At 53.6% G+C, this 16,761-nt stretch overlaps 8 non-coding genes across 8 annotated transcripts; all 8 read right to left on the minus strand.

Moving 5' to 3' along the window:
• Nucleotides 1-1,427: 1,427 nt before the first annotated feature.
• Nucleotides 1,428-1,619, minus strand: LOC140489508 (U2 spliceosomal RNA). Its single transcript, XR_011963185.1, has one exon. It is a non-coding gene; the product is annotated as a U2 spliceosomal RNA (small nuclear RNA).
• A 1,857-nt stretch (nt 1,620-3,476) lies between these two features.
• LOC140489509 (U2 spliceosomal RNA) lies at nt 3,477-3,668 on the minus strand. The gene has a single exon (XR_011963186.1). It is a non-coding gene; the product is annotated as a U2 spliceosomal RNA (small nuclear RNA).
• Nucleotides 3,669-5,512: 1,844 nt separating this feature from the next.
• Nucleotides 5,513-5,704, minus strand: LOC140489510 (U2 spliceosomal RNA). The gene has a single exon (XR_011963187.1). It is a non-coding gene; the product is annotated as a U2 spliceosomal RNA (small nuclear RNA).
• Nucleotides 5,705-7,560: 1,856 nt separating this feature from the next.
• LOC140489511 (U2 spliceosomal RNA) lies at nt 7,561-7,752 on the minus strand. Its single transcript, XR_011963188.1, has one exon. It is a non-coding gene; the product is annotated as a U2 spliceosomal RNA (small nuclear RNA).
• A 1,845-nt stretch (nt 7,753-9,597) lies between these two features.
• Nucleotides 9,598-9,789, minus strand: LOC140489512 (U2 spliceosomal RNA). Its single transcript, XR_011963189.1, has one exon. It is a non-coding gene; the product is annotated as a U2 spliceosomal RNA (small nuclear RNA).
• A 1,845-nt stretch (nt 9,790-11,634) lies between these two features.
• LOC140489513 (U2 spliceosomal RNA) lies at nt 11,635-11,826 on the minus strand. The gene has a single exon (XR_011963190.1). It is a non-coding gene; the product is annotated as a U2 spliceosomal RNA (small nuclear RNA).
• Nucleotides 11,827-13,672: 1,846 nt separating this feature from the next.
• Nucleotides 13,673-13,864, minus strand: LOC140489514 (U2 spliceosomal RNA). Its single transcript, XR_011963191.1, has one exon. It is a non-coding gene; the product is annotated as a U2 spliceosomal RNA (small nuclear RNA).
• A 1,855-nt stretch (nt 13,865-15,719) lies between these two features.
• LOC140489515 (U2 spliceosomal RNA) lies at nt 15,720-15,911 on the minus strand. The gene has a single exon (XR_011963192.1). It is a non-coding gene; the product is annotated as a U2 spliceosomal RNA (small nuclear RNA).
• Nucleotides 15,912-16,761: the final 850 nt, after the last annotated feature.

Below are 16,761 nucleotides of genomic sequence, written 5' to 3' on the forward strand. Positions count from 1 at the left end.
GTTCTTCCCCGAGGCACGCGCTGTCCTGAATTGCAAATATATCGTTGTTCCTCCGGTGTCACTGGGTCAAAATCTGGAATCCCCGCCCAAACAGCATCGCGGGGCTACCGACAGCACGTGGACTGCAGCGGTTCGAGAGAGCAGCTCACCGCCAAGGTGATCTCGGGATGGGCAAGAAGAAATGTTGGCCTTGACAGAAAGATCCTATTCATTTCCTCCCCTTGCGTTCGTGTAGCTTGCCCATAAACGCGAATCATTGTTTCCCACACGTACAGGATTCGCTCCTTGGCATTCCACATCAATCTGAAACGTCGTGAAAAGTGAATTACGTCCGTGCACCCTTTCTTTATCGTCCACTTTCAATCTCCTCTCCACTTGTATCCGACTCTCTGTGTAGAATGGGGAGGGAGCTGATCTCCCGACGTAAACACGTCACGCTGCAAGCGCACCTCATCGCCACAAGCAGCTCGATTTGACATCTCCGTTCACGTTACCGCAGATCGCTGAGAACATTTTAAGCCGATCCAGTTGACAAACTGACGACTATTTTGCTACTTGCACCGCAAATGATGACAAACCATTCCAAATCGTACGGGTGGCACAGTGGCTCATCGTTCAGTACGGCTGCCTCGTGGCCCCAGGGAGCTGAAGTGAGTTCCAGCCTCGGGCGATGGTCTGTGTGAATAATCTTTACGTACAGACGTAGCCGCTAAAGCAGGTTGCTTCCGTACAGTAGTTTGCGAAGAAACAAACAGAGCTGGGGGGTTTCACTCTATTCAGGAAACAGACCAAAGACACTTCTTTCTTGTTCAAGAAAATATTCGGATAAATTTGATGCGTCGGTGTGGGGGGGGAGGGGATGGGGGATGGGTGGGGAAGGGGTTGTGGGGGCTGATCTGATAGCCATTTGACATTGGCTGAGTTATGGGATCCCACAACCTGATTTGACAGTGTGAAAAATCCCACAACACCAGGTTACAGCCCAACGGGGTTATTTGGAAGTACAGCAGTCACCCCCCCCGCCCCGCCCCGCCCCGCCCCACCCCCCCCCCACCCCCCCCCACCTCCGTACCATCGGTGGGATACGTTCCAAGACCGACCGCAGAAGCCCGAAACGGCGGATAGGGGCAAACCCATTCATTTAAATTGCAAAGTTACCTTCCTGGCAGCCCCCTGGTTCCAGAATGTTCCCTGTAGCACGTTTGGGCCGCGGATACCGGGGCGGGGTTACCCTGTCCTGGCTTTCAGCGTGCCGCGCCTTCATCGGGTAACTGCAGAGCAGGATCACAAGACGGAAAACTGGCAACAAAAGATGATAGTTTCATGCAACTGAAAAGACAATCGATGGAACGATCGCTGCGATCGACACGGCAAACTAGCAAAGGCAAGAGATTCACATTCCATTCACCTGCTTTTGAACTTGGCTGGTAGGCTGCACCGTTCCTGGAAACACTGCAATACCAGGCTGATACACGGAGAGGACAGAGCAAGCCCTTCAGCCATCTCCCTGCTCCAAAAATCCATTTAATACAAACACTCCCACCTTCGGGAGGTATCAGCGATTAAACTGATAAGAACAGAAACTACACATATTCCGAGCCAAAAGGCCGAGAAGCGATAGCACATCGATACTCTAACGGTGGGGGTCACCTTTGCCGACTATCCTTTCCGTCAGTTTGACGATATTCAAAGTTCGTTTATTCCCTTACCGCGTACCTTCCGAGATTCCCAACCAGATCGGAAGATCGCTTTGCAGCCGTCGCTGTGCTTTCCCCGTGGTTTTCCGTCCATCTGTTACGTAGCCGCGTAGATGGCGCTGACGACCAATCGGATGGCACGGGCCGGAGCCGCCATGGGAGCGCACGTCAGGTCGACTGCAGAGAGGTTTCTCCCGGCGATCGGGGACAGCGGCAGGGTGGTTCCCCCGGCGTCTACAAGGTTGACCAGAATTCCACAGGCAGCACCTTCCAAACTCATGGCCGACACAGCCTTGAAGGATGACGGCAGCAGATCCACGGGAACACCACCGTTCGCAAGTTCTTCCCCGAGGCACGCGCTGTCCTGAATTGCAAATATATCGTTGTTCCTCCGGTGTCACTGGGTCAAAATCTGGAATCCCCGCCCAAACAGCATCGCGGGGCTACCGACAGCACGTGGACTGCAGCGGTTCGAGAGAGCAGCTCACCGCCAAGGTGATCTCGGGATGGGCAAGAAGAAATGTTGGCCTTGACAGAAAGATCCTATTCATTTCCTCCCCTTGCGTTCGTGTAGCTTGCCCATAAACGCGAATCATTGTTTCCCACACGTACAGGATTCGCTCCTTGGCATTCCACATCAATCTGAAACGTCGTGAAAAGTGAATTACGTCCGTGCACCCTTTCTTTATCGTCCACTTTCAATCTCCTCTCCACTTGTATCCGACTCTCTGTGTAGAATGGGGAGGGAGCTGATCTCCCGACGTAAACACGTCACGCTGCAAGCGCACCTCATCGCCACAAGCAGCTCGATTTGACATCTCCGTTCACGTTACCGCAGATCGCTGAGAACATTTTAAGCCGATCCAGTTGACAAACTGACGACTATTTTGCTACTTGCACCGCAAATGATGACAAACCATTCCAAATCGTACGGGTGGCACAGTGGCTCATCGTTCAGTACGGCTGCCTCGTGGCCCCAGGGAGCTGAAGTGAGTTCCAGCCTCGGGCGATGGTCTGTGTGAATAATCTTTACGTACAGACGTAGCCGCTAAAGCAGGTTGCTTCCGTACAGTAGTTTGCGAAGAAACAAACAGAGCTGGGGGGTTTCACTCTATTCAGGAAACAGACCAAAGACACTTCTTTCTTGTTCAAGAAAATATTCGGATAAATTTGATGCGTCGGTGTGGGGGGGGGAGGGGATGGGGGATGGGTGGGGAAGGGGTTGTGGGGGCTGATCTGATAGCCATTTGACATTGGCTGAGTTATGGGATCCCACAACCTGATTTGACAGTGTGAAAAATCCCACAACACCAGGTTACAGCCCAACGGGGTTATTTGGAAGTACAGCAGTCACCCCCCCCGCCCCGCCCCGCCCCGCCCCACCCCCCCCCCCACCCCCCCCCCACCCCCCCCCACCTCCGTACCATCGGTGGGATACGTTCCAAGACCGACCGCAGAAGCCCGAAACGGCGGATAGGGGCAAACCCATTCATTTAAATTGCAAAGTTACCTTCCTGGCAGCCCCCTGGTTCCAGAATGTTCCCTGTAGCACGTTTGGGCCGCGGATACCGGGGCGGGGTTACCCTGTCCTGGCTTTCAGCGTGCCGCGCCTTCATCGGGTAACTGCAGAGCAGGATCACAAGACGGAAAACTGGCAACAAAAGATGATAGTTTCATGCAACTGAAAAGACAATCGATGGAACGATCGCTGCGATCGACACGGCAAACTAGCAAAGGCAAGAGATTCACATTCCATTCACCTGCTTTTGAACTTGGCTGGTAGGCTGCACCGTTCCTGGAAACACTGCAATACCAGGCTGATACACGGAGAGGACAGAGCAAGCCCTTCAGCCATCTCCCTGCTCCAAAAATCCATTTAATACAAACACTCCCACCTTCGGGAGGTATCAGCGATTAAACTGATAAGAACAGAAACTACACATATTCCGAGCCAAAAGGCCGAGAAGCGATAGCACATCGATACTCTAACGGTGGGGGTCACCTTTGCCGACTATCCTTTCCGTCAGTTTGACGATATTCAAAGTTCGTTTATTCCCTTACCGCGTACCTTCCGAGATTCCCAACCAGATCGGAAGATCGCTTTGCAGCCGTCGCTGTGCTTTCCCCGTGGTTTTCCGTCCATCTGTTACGTAGCCGCGTAGATGGCGCTGACGACCAATCGGATGGCACGGGCCGGAGCCGCCATGGGAGCGCACGTCAGGTCGACTGCAGAGAGGTTTCTCCCGGCGATCGGGGACAGCGGCAGGGTGGTTCCCCCGGCGTCTACAAGGTTGACCAGAATTCCACAGGCAGCACCTTCCAAACTCATGGCCGACACAGCCTTGAAGGATGACGGCAGCAGATCCACGGGAACACCACCGTTCGCAAGTTCTTCCCCGAGGCACGCGCTGTCCTGAATTGCAAATATATCGTTGTTCCTCCGGTGTCACTGGGTCAAAATCTGGAATCCCCGCCCAAACAGCATCGCGGGGCTACCGACAGCACGTGGACTGCAGCGGTTCGAGAGAGCAGCTCACCGCCAAGGTGATCTCGGGATGGGCAAGAAGAAATGTTGGCCTTGACAGAAAGATCCTATTCATTTCCTCCCCTTGCGTTCGTGTAGCTTGCCCATAAACGCGAATCATTGTTTCCCACACGTACAGGATTCGCTCCTTGGCATTCCACATCAATCTGAAACGTCGTGAAAAGTGAATTACGTCCGTGCACCCTTTCTTTATCGTCCACTTTCAATCTCCTCTCCACTTGTATCCGACTCTCTGTGTAGAATGGGGAGGGAGCTGATCTCCCGACGTAAACACGTCACGCTGCAAGCGCACCTCATCGCCAAAGCAGCTCGATTTGACATCTCCGTTCACGTTACCGCAGATCGCTGAGAACATTTTAAGCCGATCCAGTTGACAAACTGACGACTATTTTGCTACTTGCACCGCAAATGATGACAAACCATTCCAAATCGTACGGGTGGCACAGTGGCTCATCGTTCAGTACGGCTGCCTCGTGGCCCCAGGGAGCTGAAGTGAGTTCCAGCCTCGGGCGATGGTCTGTGTGAATAATCTTTACGTACAGACGTAGCCGCTAAAGCAGGTTGCTTCCGTACAGTAGTTTGCGAAGAAACAAACAGAGCTGGGGGGTTTCACTCTATTCAGGAAACAGACCAAAGACACTTCTTTCTTGTTCAAGAAAATATTCGGATAAATTTGATGCGTCGGTGTGGGGGGGGGAGGGGATGGGGGATGGGTGGGGAAGGGGTTGTGGGGGCTGATCTGATAGCCATTTGACATTGGCTGAGTTATGGGATCCCACAACCTGATTTGACAGTGTGAAAAATCCCACAACACCAGGTTACAGCCCAACGGGGTTATTTGGAAGTACAGCAGTCACCCCCCCCGCCCCGCCCCGCCCCGCCCCACCCCCCCCCCACCCCCCCCCACCTCCGTACCATCGGTGGGATACGTTCCAAGACCGACCGCAGAAGCCCGAAACGGCGGATAGGGGCAAACCCATTCATTTAAATTGCAAAGTTACCTTCCTGGCAGCCCCCTGGTTCCAGAATGTTCCCTGTAGCACGTTTGGGCCGCGGATACCGGGGCGGGGTTACCCTGTCCTGGCTTTCAGCGTGCCGCGCCTTCATCGGGTAACTGCAGAGCAGGATCACAAGACGGAAAACTGGCAACAAAAGATGATAGTTTCATGCAACTGAAAAGACAATCGATGGAACGATCGCTGCGATCGACACGGCAAACTAGCAAAGGCAAGAGATTCACATTCCATTCACCTGCTTTTGAACTTGGCTGGTAGGCTGCACCGTTCCTGGAAACACTGCAATACCAGGCTGATACACGGAGAGGACAGAGCAAGCCCTTCAGCCATCTCCCTGCTCCAAAAATCCATTTAATACAAACACTCCCACCTTCGGGAGGTATCAGCGATTAAACTGATAAGAACAGAAACTACACATATTCCGAGCCAAAAGGCCGAGAAGCGATAGCACATCGATACTCTAACGGTGGGGGTCACCTTTGCCGACTATCCTTTCCGTCAGTTTGACGATATTCAAAGTTCGTTTATTCCCTTACCGCGTACCTTCCGAGATTCCCAACCAGATCGGAAGATCGCTTTGCAGCCGTCGCTGTGCTTTCCCCGTGGTTTTCCGTCCATCTGTTACGTAGCCGCGTAGATGGCGCTGACGACCAATCGGATGGCACGGGCCGGAGCCGCCATGGGAGCGCACGTCAGGTCGACTGCAGAGAGGTTTCTCCCGGCGATCGGGGACAGCGGCAGGGTGGTTCCCCCGGCGTCTACAAGGTTGACCAGAATTCCACAGGCAGCACCTTCCAAACTCATGGCCGACACAGCCTTGAAGGATGACGGCAGCAGATCCACGGGAACACCACCGTTCGCAAGTTCTTCCCCGAGGCACGCGCTGTCCTGAATTGCAAATATATCGTTGTTCCTCCGGTGTCACTGGGTCAAAATCTGGAATCCCCGCCCAAACAGCATCGCGGGGCTACCGACAGCACGTGGACTGCAGCGGTTCGAGAGAGCAGCTCACCGCCAAGGTGATCTCGGGATGGGCAAGAAGAAATGTTGGCCTTGACAGAAAGATCCTATTCATTTCCTCCCCTTGCGTTCGTGTAGCTTGCCCATAAACGCGAATCATTGTTTCCCACACGTACAGGATTCGCTCCTTGGCATTCCACATCAATCTGAAACGTCGTGAAAAGTGAATTACGTCCGTGCACCCTTTCTTTATCGTCCACTTTCAATCTCCTCTCCACTTGTATCCGACTCTCTGTGTAGAATGGGGAGGGAGCTGATCTCCCGACGTAAACACGTCACGCTGCAAGCGCACCTCATCGCCACAAGCAGCTCGATTTGACATCTCCGTTCACGTTACCGCAGATCGCTGAGAACATTTTAAGCCGATCCAGTTGACAAACTGACGACTATTTTGCTACTTGCACCGCAAATGATGACAAACCATTCCAAATCGTACGGGTGGCACAGTGGCTCATCGTTCAGTACGGCTGCCTCGTGGCCCCAGGGAGCTGAAGTGAGTTCCAGCCTCGGGCGATGGTCTGTGTGAATAATCTTTACGTACAGACGTAGCCGCTAAAGCAGGTTGCTTCCGTACAGTAGTTTGCGAAGAAACAAACAGAGCTGGGGGGTTTCACTCTATTCAGGAAACAGACCAAAGACACTTCTTTCTTGTTCAAGAAAATATTCGGATAAATTTGATGCGTCGGTGTGGGGGGGGGAGGGGATGGGGGATGGGTGGGGAAGGGGTTGTGGGGGCTGATCTGATAGCCATTTGACATTGGCTGAGTTATGGGATCCCACAACCTGATTTGACAGTGTGAAAAATCCCACAACACCAGGTTACAGCCCAACGGGGTTATTTGGAAGTACAGCAGTCACCCCCCCCGCCCCGCCCCGCCCCGCCCCACCCCCCCCCCACCCCCCCCCCACCCCCCCCCACCTCCGTACCATCGGTGGGATACGTTCCAAGACCGACCGCAGAAGCCCGAAACGGCGGATAGGGGCAAACCCATTCATTTAAATTGCAAAGTTACCTTCCTGGCAGCCCCCTGGTTCCAGAATGTTCCCTGTAGCACGTTTGGGCCGCGGATACCGGGGCGGGGTTACCCTGTCCTGGCTTTCAGCGTGCCGCGCCTTCATCGGGTAACTGCAGAGCAGGATCACAAGACGGAAAACTGGCAACAAAAGATGATAGTTTCATGCAACTGAAAAGACAATCGATGGAACGATCGCTGCGATCGACACGGCAAACTAGCAAAGGCAAGAGATTCACATTCCATTCACCTGCTTTTGAACTTGGCTGGTAGGCTGCACCGTTCCTGGAAACACTGCAATACCAGGCTGATACACGGAGAGGACAGAGCAAGCCCTTCAGCCATCTCCCTGCTCCAAAAATCCATTTAATACAAACACTCCCACCTTCGGGAGGTATCAGCGATTAAACTGATAAGAACAGAAACTACACATATTCCGAGCCAAAAGGCCGAGAAGCGATAGCACATCGATACTCTAACGGTGGGGGTCACCTTTGCCGACTATCCTTTCCGTCAGTTTGACGATATTCAAAGTTCGTTTATTCCCTTACCGCGTACCTTCCGAGATTCCCAACCAGATCGGAAGATCGCTTTGCAGCCGTCGCTGTGCTTTCCCCGTGGTTTTCCGTCCATCTGTTACGTAGCCGCGTAGATGGCGCTGACGACCAATCGGATGGCACGGGCCGGAGCCGCCATGGGAGCGCACGTCAGGTCGACTGCAGAGAGGTTTCTCCCGGCGATCGGGGACAGCGGCAGGGTGGTTCCCCCGGCGTCTACAAGGTTGACCAGAATTCCACAGGCAGCACCTTCCAAACTCATGGCCGACACAGCCTTGAAGGATGACGGCAGCAGATCCACGGGAACACCACCGTTCGCAAGTTCTTCCCCGAGGCACGCGCTGTCCTGAATTGCAAATATATCGTTGTTCCTCCGGTGTCACTGGGTCAAAATCTGGAATCCCCGCCCAAACAGCATCGCGGGGCTACCGACAGCACGTGGACTGCAGCGGTTCGAGAGAGCAGCTCACCGCCAAGGTGATCTCGGGATGGGCAAGAAGAAATGTTGGCCTTGACAGAAAGATCCTATTCATTTCCTCCCCTTGCGTTCGTGTAGCTTGCCCATAAACGCGAATCATTGTTTCCCACACGTACAGGATTCGCTCCTTGGCATTCCACATCAATCTGAAACGTCGTGAAAAGTGAATTACGTCCGTGCACCCTTTCTTTATCGTCCACTTTCAATCTCCTCTCCACTTGTATCCGACTCTCTGTGTAGAATGGGGAGGGAGCTGATCTCCCGACGTAAACACGTCACGCTGCAAGCGCACCTCATCGCCACAAGCAGCTCGATTTGACATCTCCGTTCACGTTACCGCAGATCGCTGAGAACATTTTAAGCCGATCCAGTTGACAAACTGACGACTATTTTGCTACTTGCACCGCAAATGATGACAAACCATTCCAAATCGTACGGGTGGCACAGTGGCTCATCGTTCAGTACGGCTGCCTCGTGGCCCCAGGGAGCTGAAGTGAGTTCCAGCCTCGGGCGATGGTCTGTGTGAATAATCTTTACGTACAGACGTAGCCGCTAAAGCAGGTTGCTTCCGTACAGTAGTTTGCGAAGAAACAAACAGAGCTGGGGGGTTTCACTCTATTCAGGAAACAGACCAAAGACACTTCTTTCTTGTTCAAGAAAATATTCGGATAAATTTGATGCGTCGGTGTGGGGGGGGGAGGGGATGGGGGATGGGTGGGGAAGGGGTTGTGGGGGCTGATCTGATAGCCATTTGACATTGGCTGAGTTATGGGATCCCACAACCTGATTTGACAGTGTGAAAAATCCCACAACACCAGGTTACAGCCCAACGGGGTTATTTGGAAGTACAGCAGTCACCCCCCCCGCCCCGCCCCGCCCCGCCCCACCCCCCCCCCACCCCCCCCCACCTCCGTACCATCGGTGGGATACGTTCCAAGACCGACCGCAGAAGCCCGAAACGGCGGATAGGGGCAAACCCATTCATTTAAATTGCAAAGTTACCTTCCTGGCAGCCCCCTGGTTCCAGAATGTTCCCTGTAGCACGTTTGGGCCGCGGATACCGGGGCGGGGTTACCCTGTCCTGGCTTTCAGCGTGCCGCGCCTTCATCGGGTAACTGCAGAGCAGGATCACAAGACGGAAAACTGGCAACAAAAGATGATAGTTTCATGCAACTGAAAAGACAATCGATGGAACGATCGCTGCGATCGACACGGCAAACTAGCAAAGGCAAGAGATTCACATTCCATTCACCTGCTTTTGAACTTGGCTGGTAGGCTGCACCGTTCCTGGAAACACTGCAATACCAGGCTGATACACGGAGAGGACAGAGCAAGCCCTTCAGCCATCTCCCTGCTCCAAAAATCCATTTAATACAAACACTCCCACCTTCGGGAGGTATCAGCGATTAAACTGATAAGAACAGAAACTACACATATTCCGAGCCAAAAGGCCGAGAAGCGATAGCACATCGATACTCTAACGGTGGGGGTCACCTTTGCCGACTATCCTTTCCGTCAGTTTGACGATATTCAAAGTTCGTTTATTCCCTTACCGCGTACCTTCCGAGATTCCCAACCAGATCGGAAGATCGCTTTGCAGCCGTCGCTGTGCTTTCCCCGTGGTTTTCCGTCCATCTGTTACGTAGCCGCGTAGATGGCGCTGACGACCAATCGGATGGCACGGGCCGGAGCCGCCATGGGAGCGCACGTCAGGTCGACTGCAGAGAGGTTTCTCCCGGCGATCGGGGACAGCGGCAGGGTGGTTCCCCCGGCGTCTACAAGGTTGACCAGAATTCCACAGGCAGCACCTTCCAAACTCATGGCCGACACAGCCTTGAAGGATGACGGCAGCAGATCCACGGGAACACCACCGTTCGCAAGTTCTTCCCCGAGGCACGCGCTGTCCTGAATTGCAAATATATCGTTGTTCCTCCGGTGTCACTGGGTCAAAATCTGGAATCCCCGCCCAAACAGCATCGCGGGGCTACCGACAGCACGTGGACTGCAGCGGTTCGAGAGAGCAGCTCACCGCCAAGGTGATCTCGGGATGGGCAAGAAGAAATGTTGGCCTTGACAGAAAGATCCTATTCATTTCCTCCCCTTGCGTTCGTGTAGCTTGCCCATAAACGCGAATCATTGTTTCCCACACGTACAGGATTCGCTCCTTGGCATTCCACATCAATCTGAAACGTCGTGAAAAGTGAATTACGTCCGTGCACCCTTTCTTTATCGTCCACTTTCAATCTCCTCTCCACTTGTATCCGACTCTCTGTGTAGAATGGGGAGGGAGCTGATCTCCCGACGTAAACACGTCACGCTGCAAGCGCACCTCATCGCCACAAGCAGCTCGATTTGACATCTCCGTTCACGTTACCGCAGATCGCTGAGAACATTTTAAGCCGATCCAGTTGACAAACTGACGACTATTTTGCTACTTGCACCGCAAATGATGACAAACCATTCCAAATCGTACGGGTGGCACAGTGGCTCATCGTTCAGTACGGCTGCCTCGTGGCCCCAGGGAGCTGAAGTGAGTTCCAGCCTCGGGCGATGGTCTGTGTGAATAATCTTTACGTACAGACGTAGCCGCTAAAGCAGGTTGCTTCCGTACAGTAGTTTGCGAAGAAACAAACAGAGCTGGGGGGTTTCACTCTATTCAGGAAACAGACCAAAGACACTTCTTTCTTGTTCAAGAAAATATTCGGATAAATTTGATGCGTCGGTGTGGGGGGGGAGGGGATGGGGGATGGGTGGGGAAGGGGTTGTGGGGGCTGATCTGATAGCCATTTGACATTGGCTGAGTTATGGGATCCCACAACCTGATTTGACAGTGTGAAAAATCCCACAACACCAGGTTACAGCCCAACGGGGTTATTTGGAAGTACAGCAGTCACCCCCCCCGCCCCGCCCCGCCCCGCCCCACCCCCCCCCCCACCCCCCCCCACCTCCGTACCATCGGTGGGATACGTTCCAAGACCGACCGCAGAAGCCCGAAACGGCGGATAGGGGCAAACCCATTCATTTAAATTGCAAAGTTACCTTCCTGGCAGCCCCCTGGTTCCAGAATGTTCCCTGTAGCACGTTTGGGCCGCGGATACCGGGGCGGGGTTACCCTGTCCTGGCTTTCAGCGTGCCGCGCCTTCATCGGGTAACTGCAGAGCAGGATCACAAGACGGAAAACTGGCAACAAAAGATGATAGTTTCATGCAACTGAAAAGACAATCGATGGAACGATCGCTGCGATCGACACGGCAAACTAGCAAAGGCAAGAGATTCACATTCCATTCACCTGCTTTTGAACTTGGCTGGTAGGCTGCACCGTTCCTGGAAACACTGCAATACCAGGCTGATACACGGAGAGGACAGAGCAAGCCCTTCAGCCATCTCCCTGCTCCAAAAATCCATTTAATACAAACACTCCCACCTTCGGGAGGTATCAGCGATTAAACTGATAAGAACAGAAACTACACATATTCCGAGCCAAAAGGCCGAGAAGCGATAGCACATCGATACTCTAACGGTGGGGGTCACCTTTGCCGACTATCCTTTCCGTCAGTTTGACGATATTCAAAGTTCGTTTATTCCCTTACCGCGTACCTTCCGAGATTCCCAACCAGATCGGAAGATCGCTTTGCAGCCGTCGCTGTGCTTTCCCCGTGGTTTTCCGTCCATCTGTTACGTAGCCGCGTAGATGGCGCTGACGACCAATCGGATGGCACGGGCCGGAGCCGCCATGGGAGCGCACGTCAGGTCGACTGCAGAGAGGTTTCTCCCGGCGATCGGGGACAGCGGCAGGGTGGTTCCCCCGGCGTCTACAAGGTTGACCAGAATTCCACAGGCAGCACCTTCCAAACTCATGGCCGACACAGCCTTGAAGGATGACGGCAGCAGATCCACGGGAACACCACCGTTCGCAAGTTCTTCCCCGAGGCACGCGCTGTCCTGAATTGCAAATATATCGTTGTTCCTCCGGTGTCACTGGGTCAAAATCTGGAATCCCCGCCCAAACAGCATCGCGGGGCTACCGACAGCACGTGGACTGCAGCGGTTCGAGAGAGCAGCTCACCGCCAAGGTGATCTCGGGATGGGCAAGAAGAAATGTTGGCCTTGACAGAAAGATCCTATTCATTTCCTCCCCTTGCGTTCGTGTAGCTTGCCCATAAACGCGAATCATTGTTTCCCACACGTACAGGATTCGCTCCTTGGCATTCCACATCAATCTGAAACGTCGTGAAAAGTGAATTACGTCCGTGCACCCTTTCTTTATCGTCCACTTTCAATCTCCTCTCCACTTGTATCCGACTCTCTGTGTAGAATGGGGAGGGAGCTGATCTCCCGACGTAAACACGTCACGCTGCAAGCGCACCTCATCGCCACAAGCAGCTCGATTTGACATCTCCGTTCACGTTACCGCAGATCGCTGAGAACATTTTAAGCCGATCCAGTTGACAAACTGACGACTATTTTGCTACTTGCACCGCAAATGATGACAAACCATTCCAAATCGTACGGGTGGCACAGTGGCTCATCGTTCAGTACGGCTGCCTCGTGGCCCCAGGGAGCTGAAGTGAGTTCCAGCCTCGGGCGATGGTCTGTGTGAATAATCTTTACGTACAGACGTAGCCGCTAAAGCAGGTTGCTTCCGTACAGTAGTTTGCGAAGAAACAAACAGAGCTGGGGGGTTTCACTCTATTCAGGAAACAGACCAAAGACACTTCTTTCTTGTTCAAGAAAATATTCGGATAAATTTGATGCGTCGGTGTGGGGGGGGGAGGGGATGGGGGATGGGTGGGGAAGGGGTTGTGGGGGCTGATCTGATAGCCATTTGACATTGGCTGAGTTATGGGATCCCACAACCTGATTTGACAGTGTGAAAAATCCCACAACACCAGGTTACAGCCCAACGGGGTTATTTGGAAGTACAGCAGTCACCCCCCCCGCCCCGCCCCGCCCCGCCCCACCCCCCCCCCACCCCCCCCCCACCTCCGTACCATCGGTGGGATACGTTCCAAGACCGACCGCAGAAGCCCGAAACGGCGGATAGGGGCAAACCCATTCATTTAAATTGCAAAGTTACCTTCCTGGCAGCCCCCTGGTTCCAGAATGTTCCCTGTAGCACGTTTGGGCCGCGGATACCGGGGCGGGGTTACCCTGTCCTGGCTTTCAGCGTGCCGCGCCTTCATCGGGTAACTGCAGAGCAGGATCACAAGACGGAAAACTGGCAACAAAAGATGATAGTTTCATGCAACTGAAAAGACAATCGATGGAACGATCGCTGCGATCGACACGGCAAACTAGCAAAGGCAAGAGATTCACATTCCATTCACCTGCTTTTGAACTTGGCTGGTAGGCTGCACCGTTCCTGGAAACACTGCAATACCAGGCTGATACACGGAGAGGACAGAGCAAGCCCTTCAGCCATCTCCCTGCTCCAAAAATCCATTTAATACAAACACTCCCACCTTCGGGAGGTATCAGCGATTAAACTGATAAGAACAGAAACTACACATATTCCGAGCCAAAAGGCCGAGAAGCGATAGCACATCGATACTCTAACGGTGGGGGTCACCTTTGCCGACTATCCTTTCCGTCAGTTTGACGATATTCAAAGTTCGTTTATTCCCTTACCGCGTACCTTCCGAGATTCCCAACCAGATCGGAAGATCGCTTTGCAGCCGTCGCTGTGCTTTCCCCGTGGTTTTCCGTCCATCTGTTACGTAGCCGCGTAGATGGCGCTGACGACCAATCGGATGGCACGGGCCGGAGCCGCCATGGGAGCGCACGTCAGGTCGACTGCAGAGAGGTTTCTCCCGGCGATCGGGGACAGCGGCAGGGTGGTTCCCCCGGCGTCTACAAGGTTGACCAGAATTCCACAGGCAGCACCTTCCAAACTCATGGCCGACACAGCCTTGAAGGATGACGGCAGCAGATCCACGGGAACACCACCGTTCGCAAGTTCTTCCCCGAGGCACGCGCTGTCCTGAATTGCAAATATATCGTTGTTCCTCCGGTGTCACTGGGTCAAAATCTGGAATCCCCGCCCAAACAGCATCGCGGGGCTACCGACAGCACGTGGACTGCAGCGGTTCGAGAGAGCAGCTCACCGCCAAGGTGATCTCGGTGATCTCGGGATGGGCAAGAAGAAATGTTGGCCTTGACAGAAAGATCCTATTCATTTCCTCCCCTTGCGTTCGTGTAGCTTGCCCATAAACGCGAATCATTGTTTCCCACACGTACAGGATTCGCTCCTTGGCATTCCACATCAATCTGAAACGTCGTGAAAAGTGAATTACGTCCGTGCACCCTTTCTTTATCGTCCACTTTCAATCTCCTCTCCACTTGTATCCGACTCTCTGTGTAGAATGGGGAGGGAGCTGATCTCCCGACGTAAACACGTCACGCTGCAAGCGCACCTCATCGCCACAAGCAGCTCGATTTGACATCTCCGTTCACGTTACCGCAGATCGCTGAGAACATTTTAAGCCGATCCAGTTGACAAACTGACGACTATTTTGCTACTTGCACCGCAAATGATGACAAACCATTCCAAATCGTACGGGTGGCACAGTGGCTCATCGTTCAGTACGGCTGCCTCGTGGCCCCAGGGAGCTGAAGTGAGTTCCAGCCTCGGGCGATGGTCTGTGTGAATAATCTTTACGTACAGACGTAGCCGCTAAAGCAGGTTGCTTCCGTACAGTAGTTTGCGAAGAAACAAACAGAGCTGGGGGGTTTCACTCTATTCAGGAAACAGACCAAAGACACTTCTTTCTTGTTCAAGAAAATATTCGGATAAATTTGATGCGTCGGTGTGGGGGGGGGAGGGGATGGGGGATGGGTGGGGAAGGGGTTGTGGGGGCTGATCTGATAGCCATTTGACATTGGCTGAGTTATGGGATCCCACAACCTGATTTGACAGTGTGAAAAATCCCACAACACCAGGTTACAGCCCAACGGGGTTATTTGGAAGTACAGCAGTCACCCCCCCCGCCCCGCCCCGCCCCGCCCCACCCCCCCCCCCACCCCCCCCCACCTCCGTACCATCGGTGGGATACGTTCCAAGACCGACCGCAGAAGCCCGAAACGGCGGATAGGGGCAAACCCATTCATTTAAATTGCAAAGTTACCTTCCTGGCAGCCCCCTGGTTCCAGAATGTTCCCTGTAGCACGTTTGGGCCGCGGATACCGGGGCGGGGTTACCCTGTCCTGGCTTTCAGCGTGCCGCGCCTTCATCGGGTAACTGCAGAGCAGGATCACAAGACGGAAAACTGGCAACAAAAGATGATAGTTTCATGCAACTGAAAAGACAATCGATGGAACGATCGCTGCGATCGACACGGCAAACTAGCAAAGGCAAGAGATTCACATTCCATTCACCTGCTTTTGAACTTGGCTGGTAGGCTGCACCGTTCCTGGAAACACTGCAATACCAGGCTGATACACGGAGAGGACAGAGCAAGCCCTTCAGCCATCTCCCTGCTCCAAAAATCCATTTAATACAAACACTCCCACCTTCGGGAGGTATCAGCGATTAAACTGATAAGAACAGAAACTACACATATTCCGAGCCAAAAGGCCGAGAAGCGATAGCACATCGATACTCTAACGGTGGGGGTCACCTTTGCCGACTATCCTTTCCGTCAGTTTGACGATATTCAAAGTTCGTTTATTCCCTTACCGCGTACCTTCCGAGATTCCCAACCAGATCGGAAGATCGCTTTGCAGCCGTCGCTGTGCTTTCCCCGTGGTTTTCCGTCCATCTGTTACGTAGCCGCGTAGATGGCGCTGACGACCAATCGGATGGCACGGGCCGGAGCCGCCATGGGAGCGCACGTCAGGTCGACTGCAGAGAGGTTTCTCCCGGCGATCGGGGACAGCGGCAGGGTGGTTCCCCCGGCGTCTACAAGGTTGACCAGAATTCCACAGGCAGCACCTTCCAAACTCATGGCCGACACAGCCTTGAAGGATGACGGCAGCAGATCCACGGGAACACCACCGTTCGCAAGTTCTTCCCCGAGGCACGCGCTGTCCTGAATTGCAAATATATCGTTGTTCCTCCGGTGTCACTGGGTCAAAATCTGGAATCCCCGCCCAAACAGCATCGCGGGGCTACCGACAGCACGTGGACTGCAGCGGTTCGAGAGAGCAGCTCACCGCCAAGGTGATCTCGGGATGGGCAAGAAGAAATGTTGGCCTTGACAGAAAGATCCTATTCATTTCCTCCCCTTGCGTTCGTGTAGCTTGCCCATAAACGCGAATCATTGTTTCCCACACGTACAGGATTCGCTCCTTGGCATTCCACATCAATCTGAAACGTCGTGAAAAGTGAATTACGTCCGTGCACCCTTTCTTTATCGTCCACTTTCAATCTCCTCTCCACTTGTATCCGACTCTCTGTGTAGAATGGGGAGGGAGCTGATCTCCCGACGTAAACACGT

The sequence above is a fragment of the Chiloscyllium punctatum genome, chromosome 18 (genome assembly GCF_047496795.1).
Source record: "Chiloscyllium punctatum isolate Juve2018m chromosome 18, sChiPun1.3, whole genome shotgun sequence".
Lineage (NCBI taxonomy): Eukaryota > Metazoa > Chordata > Chondrichthyes > Orectolobiformes > Hemiscylliidae > Chiloscyllium > Chiloscyllium punctatum.